This window comes from Phodopus roborovskii, unplaced genomic scaffold, assembly GCF_943737965.1.
Source record: "Phodopus roborovskii unplaced genomic scaffold, PHOROB, whole genome shotgun sequence".
Taxonomy (NCBI): domain Eukaryota; kingdom Metazoa; phylum Chordata; class Mammalia; order Rodentia; family Cricetidae; genus Phodopus; species Phodopus roborovskii.
The window spans coordinates 291,947-306,306 of NW_026125395.1; positions in this window are offsets into that span (position 1 = coordinate 291,947).

Sequence of the window (14,360 nt, forward strand, 5' to 3'; positions counted from 1 at the left end):
TCCCCTTCCACCATGTAGAGCTTGGAGGAATTAACTGAAGTTGTCAGGGGTGGTGGCACATGTGTTCACAACTGAGCCTTCTAACAGGCCCCCTGTATATGATTGTTCGTTTAAAAAAGATGTGCCATCAATGCAAAATGGATGCTAATGGCAGATATTTGATAACTAATATAATGTTGTCTTCTTTTACTGGTCTTGTCCTACTCACAATGTTCCTATAAACAACAGGGCAAACATAGGACTTCATTATGTCTTCTAGATTTGAATACTTACTTGTTGGCCTGCCTGAAAAATTGTGTCTATAAATATTTAATGAGTTATGAAAAAGCTGAAGAAAACAACAATTGAAATAATCCTGGAAATGAAAAACTCAATAAGCCAAGCCAATACCACTGGAAAGCTAAAACAGAATGTGTCATATGGGGAAACAGTATCAGGGCCTCAAGATGAAGGAAAGGGAGTAAGATCACCCAATAAAGACCAACGAAAAATTTAAAAATATGAGAATGAAAAAGGGGGAGTTTTGGGACATTGTATAAATACTTAACATCAAATATTGGGTATAAAAGAAGAAGAATATGATAGCATTAGCATCGATTATTTTCAATAAAATTATAAAGAAAATTTCCAAACACAGAGAAAAGAAATGCTTATCCATGTACAAGAAATTTATAGAACATCAAATAGAAAAGAAATTACCTATGATGCTGGGTGATATGAGCACCGGGAAGGCGGGGGCAGGTAGATTTCTGTAAGTTTGAGAGCCAGCCTGGTCCACAAGAGCAATTTATAAGACAGCCAGGGCTACATAGAAACCACGTCCAAAAAGCGGTAAACATTACCTTGACATATTATAGTTAAACAAAGAAATTGTATTGAAAGGAAGGTTCAAAACAGTTAAAGATAGCTCAGCAGATTAAGAACTTGATTATTTGACAGAACTTCTTTTTAAATATTTTTATTCATTTTACATTTCAACCGTTTCCCTCCTCCCCCTTTTCCCAAGATATTTTAAATTATTTGTGGCTATTGCCAAGGTTGATGTTTCTGTGATTTCTTTCTCATCCCCTTTATCATTTGTATGTGGGAGGATTACTGATTTATTTTAGTTAATCTTGTATGAAGCCACTTTACTGAAGGTATTTATGAGCTGTAGAGTTCCCTGAAAAAAAAATTGGTGTCACTTATGTACACTATCATATCATCTGCAAATAGCATTAATTTGACTTACGTTCTTTCAATTTATGCCACCTAAATCTCCATTTGTTGTTGTCATATTTCTCTAGCTTCTAGAACTTTGGTACTATATTGAATAGATAAGAAAGAGTTGGCAGCCTTGTCTTGTTCTCCATTTCAGTAGAATTGCTCTGGGTTTCTCTCCATTTAATGTGATGTTTTTCTGTTAGCTTGCTGCAAATTGTTTTTTTGTATTTATATGTTTAGATGTTTTCCTTATTTCCCTAATTTATCCATGACCTTTATCATGATGGGGTCTTGGATATTGGCGCTTTGTTAGTATCTATTAGATGATTATATGGTCTTTAGTCTTTTTTCAGTTTGTTTATGTGTTTATTACATCAACAGATTTTAGTGTGTTGAACCATCAATCCCTGCCTCCCTGTGATGAGTGTATTTAATCATTGTGGATGATTTTGGATTTTGATGTGTTCTTGAATTCTCCAAATTCTTTATGTAGGCATTTAGTGCTATGAACTTTTCTTTTGCCTTTTCTTTTATAGTGTCCCATAAGCTTGTGTATGTTGTACATTAATTTTCATTGAATTCTATGAATTGTTTTAATTTCCTTTATGTCTTCCCTGATTCGGAATGCAGAGGGTCATGGGACTGTACATTGGCGACTATTATGTGACATGTCAGTCAGTAGTTGTTCCTGGAGAGTCCTCTGTAAAGCCAACTAGCAGGCATTGTGGGGACCCCCACTTGGAAAAACCATGGGTTTGTTGACTGAGTGACTGTTTGTTCCTGTCTTAGGTGACACAGCTATGCCTCCCTAATAAGAACAGCTGTGGGGTTCTTTCTACAGCCCTTTAATGGGTATGTTTTATTCTTGTTGGGCACATGTATAAGTGTAGATGGATAAAATATTATTTTCTTGTTAAGTTGTACAATATTGATGAACAGAAATAACACAAGGATACTTTACCTTACTCAGGCTGACATAGGATACTCAGTCACAGACAGCCTGTTACATAGAAAGTTAACTTGGCCTTCAAAACAATTTCAAAGCAGGGTTACCCCTGAACACAATATATGGTAGCTTCTGAAACAAATACATAGGTCCTTTTTACTGCTTTTGTTTTGCTAAATCAGAAAGCCAGGGTTTGAAGCACAACTCCCCAGCCTCCAGATTCAGCTGTTTATTTACTGCCTGGCAACTCTCTCACAAATTTAGGGCTACATTCAAGGCCACTTACTCTCTACCTGGACATTGTGACATTCCCTAGCCTGAGAGAAACTAAGGGACTTATCTTGGGTTTTGGCATGGGTCAGGCTCTGAAAAACAATCTGTAATTCTCCAGATTTGGGCTATGAAGAAGAGAGCCAGGAGAAGGCAGCAAGGCAGATAGCAAGGCAGAAGGAGTGAGAAGTAGAGGGCAGTCATATAGAGGTCAGAGAACAGAGATGGATGTGATGAGCAAGAGGAGGAACAGAGGCAGCATAGTAGCAGTGATGTAGAGAGCAAAGAGATTTTCAGAGAGGATTTTTCAAGATAAAGTAAAGAAAAAAGTTACCCTCAAGCAACTGTTTTTCCTTATTTCCCCCCTCGAGAGGTCTATCCCTCACTGCATTCATGGGCTTTCAAAAATTTATTTTTATTTTTCCCTAGTTTTTCATTAATTTCTCAAGAACTGAAAACTACATGCTGGTTTTGAGATTGCTTTTAATTCAACATGGATTTTTTTCTTGTTGTTATTGTTGTTTGTTTTGTTTTGTTACATATATATTGCTGACCGGAGGCTGGAAACTCAGTCCAGCTACACCAGTGGTGATTCAGTTGAGCATTATTTAGTTCACCTGAGTTTGTAGGTTTTTTCTATAATTTGTGTTATTGTTGAATTCTAACTTCAAGCCATGTTGTCTGATAACATACAGGAGTTTATTCCTTTTATTTATTTATTTTTTTAGAATTTGCTTTGATCATGTGGTCAGTTTTAGAGAAGGTTCCATGAGGTGCTGAGAAGATGGTATATTTTAAGTGTGTGTGTGTGTGTGTGTGTGTGTGTATGTATGTGTGTGTATTTGGACAGGATGTTTTATATAGATGTCTGTTAAGCCCATTTGAGTCATGACATGTGTTGGTTTCCTTATTTCTATGTTAATTTTCTGTCTGGCTGACCTGTCCATTGATGAGAGTGGGATGTTGAAGACCCCAACTATTAAAATGTGGTGTTTGATATGTGATTTACGTTTTGGTAATATATCTTTTATATATGGATGGGTTCTATATACTTGGAACATAGGTGTTCAGAATTGAGACTTCATGTTTGTATCATTTGTTAGCTTGTGCTCTTTTTTATATGTGAATTGAGTCTTTTGAAACCAGGGACATTAATGAGCAGTAATTGATAATACTTATTATTTTTTGATGGTGGTTGGGTTATAGTGTGTGTGTGTGTGTGTGTGTGTGTGTGTGTGTGTGTGTGTGTATCTGTGTGTGTTTCCCTTCTTTGAGATTTTCTGGTGAGGATCTATTTATTAACTGTGTTTACATGGGGCTGCTAACTTCCTTTGATTGGAGTTTTCCTTCTAGTACTTTCTGTAGGACTGGATTTGTGGAAAGGTATTACTTAAACCTTGTTTTATGTTGGAGTATCTTATATTGTACATTGGGCATAGTAGTCTAGGCTGGCACTAACATGGTCTTTTAGTGTCAGCATAATATAACTATGGCCCTCTGGCTTTCAGAGTCTCCATTGAGAAATTTTGTATTATTCTATTCTCATACATCTTCCATTTTATGTTACCTGGCCTTTGTCCCCTTTCTTTTCAGATCTTAGTACTCTCTTTTTATTCGGTATGTTTAGTGTTTTGGTTATTATGTGGAAAATGGACCTCTTGGGTGGGGGAAGTGGGCACAGTCTGGTTGTTCTGGAGGCTGCTTCTATCTTCAAAGGCCTTTCCTTCTTTAGGTTGGGAAAGTTTTCTTCTATGATTTTGCTGAATATATTTTCTGTGCCTTTGAGTTGGTATTCTTCTCCTTCTTCTATCGCTATTATAGTTAGATTTGGTCTTTTTATGGTTCTCAGCTTTCCCTTGACATTTTGTATTATGATTTTGTTGGCCTTAGTTATTTCTTTTTTTATTTATTATTATTATTTTCTTATTTTACATATTGATCCCATTCCCTCTCCCTCTCTTCCTCCTTCCCATGCCCCGACCCTCCTCCTATCCCATTCCCCCACACTCCCACAAGCAAGGTAATACCTTCCTGGAGGGATCAGCAAAATCTGTCAAGTAATTTGGATTAGGGACTTGGCCCTCCCTCCTGCCTATGCTTTGACCAAAGAATCTGTCTCCTCTATTTTATCTTCAGTGTGAGATATTCCCTCTTTCATCTCTTGCATTCTGTTGGTTATGCTTGCATCTGTGTTTCCTGTTCATTTGCCCAGATTTTCCATTTCAAAGATTCCATCAATTTATGTTTTTCAATATTTTCTCTATTCCAATTTCAAGTCTTGAACTGTTTCCTTCACCTGTTTGATTGTTTTTCCTGCTCTACATTAAAGGATTTATATTTCATACATTTTTCTTTGCCCTTTTTAAAAAATACTATTACATATATTATATACAATTCCTTTTGAGCTATAATGAGATTATAAGATCATTTGATGTTCTTTTCATTAATTTTAAGGATCTTTCATGGTAATCTGTTCAATGCTTTGAAACTCCTTTATTGTAATAACTAAGAAATATCATTGGCAGAGACTATAAGACTGACTTCAACTAACAATTTGAGCAACAGTGGAAAGGGTACCATAAATGTCACTTCCCTGATAGTAAGTCAACAACTAATGAGAGCCCTCATCTAGTACCTGTTGGGCTGAAGCAAACACCCACAACTAAACACTGAGGCAAATTAGAATCCAGATGCAGAGAGGAGGACTAGAGCATGCTGCATAAACACATAGAGACAGCTGACCTGAACAAGGAGGAGCTAATGGCCACCCCCAGACTGATAGCTGGGAATCCAGCATGGGACTGACTCAGACACCCTGAATACAGGTCTCAGCTAGAAGGCCTGATCAGTCTAAAGGACAATGGAACCAGGATGTATTCCTGGTGCACAAAAAGGACCTTGCAGGCACATCCCCCATGGAGGGATAACATAAGACAAATAAAATTAAAAATAAAACTAGTTAGAAGAAGTAAGGAAAATAACACAAAAATTCTACCAAGAAGATGTTACAATTATAAGCATGTATACACCAAATATAGGCTCATAATTTCATAAGAGACATACTAGCCAGATATAAAACCTCAGATTAATTACAACACTGTGATAGTGGGTAACTCTTCAACAATAGACAAACCATAAGGATGAAAATTAAAGAGGAAAACAACAGATTTTATTAACATCATAAGCCAGATGAACTTAGAAATAGCTGTAGAATGTTTCACCTAAACACTAGGAATTCTCTTTCCACCTGCTTGGTCTCTGACCCCCACCTCCAGTCCTCTGCTGGAGTCCCGGGCTTCTACCAGAGATCTGCCTATCTCTGTGGGACCACTGAGTTCCTGCTGGCATCTTTTACTGGATCCTCATCCTTGACCCCATCCCTGGGTCCCTGTCTGCAGAGAGACCTCCTAGAGAGCTTGGACCACACAGAGCTACAGATATTGAATCTCCGACCCTTATAAGGCCACCGAGAAAGTACCATAGAAGGAGACCCCACCAACACCTACTGGAAGAAGCTATGGGAAGGCAGCCACAAGAGAACACCTAACAACAGAAAGACAAGCACGACTCCACCAGAATCTAGGCAATCTGCACCAACTAGAATGGAACACAACAACGAAGCAGAGGAAGCAGAAGGGTACAACTTAAAATTACCATCATAAAAATGATAGAGGCCACCTCAAAGAAGATGTGAGAAAATCCCTTAAAGAAATGGAGGAAAAAACAAACAAAGTGGAAGAAATGAACAAATTCCTTAAGGAAAGTACAGAAAGCCAAGAAAAACAATTAAGCAGGTGAAGGCTTGAAAACTGAAATAGAGAAAATAAAGGCAACACAAACCGAAGGAATGCTGGAAATAGAAAAGCTGGGCAAAAAATCGGGAACTACAGACACAAGCATAACCAACAGAATTCAAAGTGGAAGATAGAATCTCAGGCGCAGAAGATAAACTAGAAGAAATAGATTCATCGAACCAAAGAAAATCATAAATCCAACAAATCCTTAACACAAAATATCCAGGAAACATGGGACACGATGAAAAGGCCAAACCTAAGAATAATAGGCATAGAGGAAGGTGAGGAAGCCCAGCTCAAAGGGGTCCGAAAAACATATTCAACAAAATCATCGGGGAAAACTTTTCCAAATCTGAAGAAGGGACACTTGTGAAGTACAAGAAGCATACCGAACCCCAAATAGGCTGGACCAAAGAAAAAAAGACCCCTCGACATACAATAATCAAAACACCTAGCATACAGAATAAAAGAAGAATATTAAGAGCAGGGAAGGAAAAAGACAGATAACATATAAATGCAGACCTATCAAAATTACACCTGACTTCTCCATGGAAAACCTCAAGGCCAGAAGGTCCTGGATAGATGTTCTAAAAGTATTAAGAGAACACGGATGCCAGCCTAGGCTACGATATCCAGCAAAACTCTCAATCACTATAGTTGGAGAGAACAAGATATTTAATGACAAAACCAGATTTTCCCAATATGTATCTACAAATCCAGCCCTACAGAAAGTATTGGAGAGGAAAACTCCAACCCAAGGAAGGTAACTACGCCCACAACAATATAGGCAACAGATAATCCACCTACACTAGAAACCAAGGGTAAAGCAGAACTAATATATTCACAATACCATGCTAACAACAAACCTAAATCAAACAAGCATCAATGTAATCAATGGTCCTTACTCACCCTCAACATTAATGGTCTTAACTCACCTATAAAAAGACACAGGCTAACAGAATGGATATGAAGACAGAATCCATCCTTCTGCTACATACAAGAAACACATCTAAGCTTCAAAGATAGACATTACCTCAGGGTAAAGGGTTGGGAAAAGATTTTCCAATCAAAAGGAAATAAAAACAAGCAGGCATAGCTATCCTAATATCTAACAAGTTAGACTTCAAACCAAAATTAGTCAAAAGAGATGAAGACGGCCATTTCATATTCATCGCAGGAGAAATCCATCACCAAAAAGTCTCAGTTCTGAACATCTATTCCCTTAATGCAAAAGTCAACCACATTCGTAAAAGAAACACTACTAAAACTCAAAGCTCATATAAAACCTCACACACTTATAATTGGGAGACTTCAATACACCACTCTCAACACTAGAAAGGACCACAAATCATAATCTCAACAAAGAAACAAAAGAACTAACAGAAGTTATGTCTCAACTGGTGTTAACAGACATCTATAGAACATTCCATCCAAAGACAAAAGAATATACCTTCTTCTCTGCTCCACAAGGAACCTTCTCTAAAATCGGCCACATACTAGGTGGCATAACAAACCTCAACAGATACAAAGAGAATAGGAATAGTCCCATAGCATGTATCGGACCACAATGTTTTTAAAATTGGAAATTTAACAATAACACAAATAGAAGAAAACCTGCAAACTCATGGAAACTGAACAATGTGCAATTGTACCCCTCCTGGGTCAAGAAAGAAATAGGAAAAAATTAAGGAATTTCTATTATTCAACGAATGAGGACACAACATACCCGAACTTATGGGACACCTTGAAAGCAGTGCTACAAGGGAAGTTCATTGCACTAAGTGCCCATATGAAGAAAACAGAGGATAGTCACATAAGAGAATTAACAGCACCAATGAAAGCAACTTAGAACAGAGAAGCAAACTCACCCGTAGGAGTAGACACCAGGAAATAATCAACTTGAGGGCTGAAATCAACAAAATAGAAACCAGGAAAACAATACAACGAAGAGTTGGTTTTTTGAGAAAATCAACAAGATAGACAAACCTTTATCCAAATTAACGAAAAAGCACAGAGAGAGAACATGCAAATTAACAAAATCAGACATGAAAAAGGGAACATAGCAACAGAGAGAGAGTAAATCCAGACAATTTTCAGGTCATACTTTGAAAACCTGTATTCCACAAAAATTGAAAATTCAAAGGAAATGGACAAGTTTCTGGATAACTATCTTACGAAAATTAAATCAACAACGGACAAACAACTTAAATAGACCTATAACTTGCAATGAAATAGAAACGACGTCATCAAAGCCTTCCAACCAAAAAAAAAAGTGCAGCCAGATAGATTCAATGCAGAATTCTACCAGACAATCAAGGAAGAACTAATACCACTACTCCTCAAACTGTTCCACAAGATAGAAACAGAAGGTTCATTGCCAAACTCTTTTTATGAGGCACAATAACTTTGGTACCCAAACCTCACAAAGACACAACTAAGAAAGAAAACTACAGACCAATACTCCTGATGAACATCGATGCAAAAATACTCAACCAAAATACTGGCAAACCGAATTCAGAATACATCAAGAAATCATCCACCATGATCAAGTAGGCTTCATACCTGGAATGCAGGGACGGTTTAACATATGAAAATCTATCAACGTGATCACCATATAAACAAACAGAAAAGAAAAACCATATGACTATCTCCTAGATGCGGAAAAAGCCTTCGACAAATTCAACACCCTTTCATGATAAAGGTCTTGGAAAGGTCAGGGATAACAGGAACATACCTAAACATAATAAGAGCAATATACAGCAAACCAACTGCCAACATCAAACTGAATGTAGAGAAACTTAAGCCAATTCCTCTAAAATCAGGAACAGACAAGGCTGTCCTCTCTCTCCATATCTCTTCAATATTGTACTAGAAGTTCTAGCTAATGCTATAAGACAACAAAAGGAGATCAGGGCATCCAAATTGGAAAGGAAAGAAGTCAAACTGTCTCTATTTGCAGATGATATGATCGTTTACATAGCGACCCAATAAACTCTACCAGGGAACTCCTACAGCTGATAAACATAGCCTTCAGAGAAAATTAGCAGGATACAAAATAAACTCAAAAAAAATCAGTAGCCCTACTTTTTTCAGACCACAAGAGACAGAGAAAGAAATCAGAGAAACATCACCCTTTACAATAGCCACAAGCAACACCAAGTATCTTGGTGTAACGCTTACAAACAAGTAAAAGACCTATATAATAAGAACTTTGTGACTCTAAGAAAGAAATTAAAAAGAAGATACCAGAAAATGGAAAGATCTCCCATGCTCTTGGATAGGTAAGATAAACATAGTAAAAATGGCAATCTTGCCAAAAAGCAATCTACAGGTTCAATGCAATCCCCATTAAAATCCCACCACAATTCTTCACTGACCTTGAAAGGATAATAATCAACTTTATATGGAAAAACAAAAGATCCAGGATGAGCAAAACACCCTATACAATAAAAAAACTTCAGGAAACATCACTATTCCTGACTTTAAGCTCTACTACAGAGCTATAGTTCTGAAAACAGCCTGGGTTGGTATAAAAATAGACAGGTAGACCAATGGAATCTAATTGAAAACCATGATATTAATCCACACACCTATAGACACCTGATTTTTGATAAAACAGCTAAAATTATACAATGGGGCAAGAACAGCATCTTCAACAAATGGTGCTGGCACAATTGGATGAGGGTGTGTAAGAAGGGTGCAGATAGACCCTTGTCTGTCGCCACACACACAAAACCCAAGTCCAAATGGATCAAAGACCTCAACATCAATCCAGCCACATTGAACCTCTTAGAAGAGAAAGTAGGAGGTACCCTTGAAAAAATTGGTATAAGAGACTGCTTCCTGAATATAACTCCAGGGGCAAAGACACTGAGAGAAACAATTAATAAATGGGACCTCTTCAAACTTAGAAGCTTCTGTAAGGCAAAGGACACAGTGGACAAGACCAAGCGGCAGCCCACAGACTCGGAAAAGATTTTGACCAATCCTATATCCGACAAAGGGCTGATCTCCAAAATATACAAAGAACTCAAAGAAACTAGTCAACAAAACACCAAATAACCCTATTAAAAAATGGGCTACAGAACTGAAGAAAGAATTCTCAATTAAAATCAAAAAAACTGAAAGACACTTAAGAAAATGCTCCACATCCTTGGCTATTAGGGAAATGCAAATCAAAACAACTTTGAGATACCATCTTACTCCTGCCAGAATGGCTAAATTAGAAACACCAATGATGACTCATGTTGGAGAGGATGTGGAGAGGGGAACACTCCTACACTGCTGGTGGGAATCACAGCTGCCGCCATTTTGGAGATCAGTATGGCAGTTCCTCAGAAATGGGAATTAGTTTACCATAGGACCTGGCAATCCCCCTCTTAGGCATATACCCAAGGATTCACATCCTTGCAACAAAGACATCTGTTCAACTATGTTCATAGCACTATTTGTAATAGCGAGAACCTGGAAGCAACTAGATGCCCCTCAATTGAAGAATGGTTAATGAAGATGTGGCACATCTACACAATGGAATACTTCTCTGCAGAAAAATAATGGTATCTTGAAATTAGCAGGCAAGTGGAGTGGCACTTGGAAGAAACCATCTGAATGAGAGTAACCCAGTCACAAAAAGAGGAACACAGTATGTACTCGCTCATATATGGATTTTAGACCTAGATCAAAGGATCACCAGGCCATAATTCACACCACCAGAAAGAACTAGGATACAAGGTGTATTCTAAAGAGATTCTATAAAATTCCCCTCACAGAACTGGTAGAGACAAGTCCCCCAGAGCTCGGGGGAAATGGGGGGGCAGAGAATGGAGAGAAAGTAGGAGAAAATGAGGGGAGGAAAAGGAAAAACATGTGCGACCAGGAAGATTGAGCCTGGTTAGGAATGAAGACAGGAAAGTGAGAGAGAGAGAGAGAACATAAAAGAGGAGCCAATATTGATTTGAAGATAAAATTGAACACTAAGAAATGTCTAGAGAACTACAAGACTACTCCCAACTAACAATTTGAGCTTCTGTGGAAAGGCTACCATAAATGCCTGGAGAGTATCAACGGTAAACTTATCCTATGGAGCCCTCAACTAGTGCCTGTTGGAAACAGAAGCAAACACCCATACATAAACACTGAGTCCAGTATAACTCAGATGCAGATGGAGAGGACAAGATCAGGTGGCAGAAACAATTAGGGCAAGCTTACCTGAATAAGGAGTAGCTAATGGGCCACCAGACTGATATGGGAAGGCAGCATGGGACTGACTCAGGCCCCCCTATGAATATGGGTCTCAGCCCAGAAGGACTGAGCAGTCTAAGGACTCAGACGAGTGAACCCAGGATGTATCCCTGGTGCACAAAGGACTTTTGTGTGGAGGTAGAGATAAGTTGTAGGGAAATTTGCTCAGAGAATTATTTTCTTATTACTGTGGGTAGGGGTTGATGTAGAGATACATTAATGTTCAAGGTGCAGAGAAAGATGGACTGAATGTTCAGCCTAGATGTGACATTCTTATCAAGCCCCAACTCCACAGGCTCAGCAGTTGCTACCCCACATCTTGGTCTACAAAGAAACACACACACACACACACACACACACACACACACACACGCACGCACGCACGCACGCACTGCGCACGCACGCACGCACGCACACACACACACACAGGAGAGAGAGAGAGAGAGAGAGAGAGAAAGAGAGCGAGAGAGAGAGGTAGGGATGGAATGGGCTCTGAAAACCTCAAAGCCTGCCTCCAGTGACAAACCTTCCCAAAATGTTTCTCCAGTTGTGTATCAGAAGCGTGAAATATCTGGAGTTTATGGGAGTAATTCTAATTCAAACTACTACAAGCTGTATATGAAAATCATAGGAAAAAAAAAAAAGAAAAAAAGAAAACCATGTTTCAAATAGTTTCCATACCCTCTAACCAACCAGCTCCTTCATTTTTCTTAGCCCCAATAGAAATGTTAATTCCATCTTAAAAATACTTAATTATGTTTGCATGAAAACACCTGCTTTGGATTATGTGCTTCTACAGTTAAATTGCAAGGGGACATTTCCTGTAAAAGGTAGAGTAGCTGGGGATAATGTTTATGCTTAAAGTTGTTTATAATTCCTGTCTGTGCTTTTTAGATTTGGGTATATCTGGCTGGAAATGAAAAAACAAAAACAAAAACCCAGAATGGACTACTACCTAAAGACTATGAAGTCTATCTCATGACATATGCAGAAAAGGGAGACATTCTCTGATTCAGATATTTCCTTTTAGCTGCTCTAGTGTGCCCATGGGAGCATTTCCTCATTGCACAGCAAAACACTTGAGTTGCTGAACATGTTGCCTGGTTAGGATAATTAACCTTTGTAAACACACTTTGCAATTCCTAAGCAGTATGGTGGTGCCAGTACAGCCTTAAGGACCATACTTTCTAGGTAACTAGTTTTCAAAATGGAATTATTTTTCTTATTAAATATAAAATCACAGTGGCTGTAACAAATGCAAATATTTCAGTTCTTCTTTTCCTAGTCTTTGTAAAAATCTAGCCAGAAACTGACCTTTGAATGTAACTTATAAGCGTTCTGACTTAATACAAATTCAAAACATTTGGAGGTGGGGGAGTGGGAATTGATACTTGGGAAACACTAGTCTTTCACAGCTTCAGCTATTCTGAGAGTTATTTTTAGCATACAATTTTTGTAGGAAAAAAATTTAAGGTGTGCTACTTTCATTATGCTGCATTTGTTTAATTCTGTGAAGCTGTGTGGTTCTTTGCCTGTCTCAAACACCTGATCATCCAATAGAGCTGAACAGCCAATAGTGAAGCAGGAGAAAGGATAGCTGGGGCTGTCAGGCAGAGAGTATAATTAGGAAGAGAAATCTGGGAAGAGAAGGAGCAGGATAGAATGAGGAGAGGACATCATGGGCCAGCCGTCAGCCACGGAGCAAGAGTGAAAATAAGATATACAGAACAGAAGCAAGAAAAGGAAAAAGCCCAGTAGCAAAAGAAGCCAACCTAAGACTGTAGACATTTGCAAGAAAGAATAAGCCTCTGCATGTGTCATTTATTTGGAAGCTGGTTGGTGGACCCCAAAGCGTAAAGATAATAAAACAGTCAACAACATTTTAGCATTCCAGTGTGGGGCTAGAGTAAAGAAAACCCAACAATATACAATGATTTGAGAAGCAGTGGAAAATGTGAAAGAATGATACTGTTAGAAAAATGTGTTTCTGTCTACCACCACATACCCAGACTCATCTGATCTTGAAGGTAGGCAGGGTCAAGTCGGTGGTATTTGGATGAGAATGTGTTTTGATGAATTAATTGTGATGAAGAAAATATGACTTCTCAGAACATGTTACTGTTTGACTTAAATATTCTAAAATGTGTATATTGTCAAAATCAAACCTCATTTATAAAATTCAGGATCTTTGCTAAGTAAATACCTTATAGCTAATCTTTCACAGAGATAAAAGAGTTCAATATGGGTGGGTAGAGATGTGTGATTTATTCTGTTCTACAGGTTATTTTTGTGTAAATGCTTTTGTGAATACTTATGTATGATTAAATTTATTTAAATAAAGCATAACTAATAAATGTATTTAAAAAGTAGAAATATTAGAATCTGACAAAAAATGTAAATTTCAAACAAACTGCCAAAAATTTACTAAGTAATCATTCAGGACAAAAATCAGTACATAAATACCAATTTCAATTTAGCTAAAAACTAAATTCAGAAATCTTTCCCATTTTTGACCTAATATTTTTATTAATTCTTTTGGAATTTTACACAATATACCCCAGTCACCTCAGGTTCACAGTCTTTCTGTCTTCCTATCCCCCACTTGTAGCACCCCTATCCACCCCTGAAAATAAAGCAGAAATTCATGAAAATTAAACAAAACACAAAATAAACAGAAAAAAAAATCACTTTGCTTCTCAGGCTTTAATTGCAAATCATTTATTGTAGTGGGCTGAGCTACTGTGTGTCATGCATTATATCCCTTGGCCCAAACATCTTTCCTTGCAAATGCTCATTGCAACGAGTTGTTGGTCTGCTTCCAAGGAGCCTCTGGCTTCTGGTACATCTTCCCATTCTGGTCCCTCTTGAATATCCTACTGTTGCCCAGAGGCATGGATATCCTACAA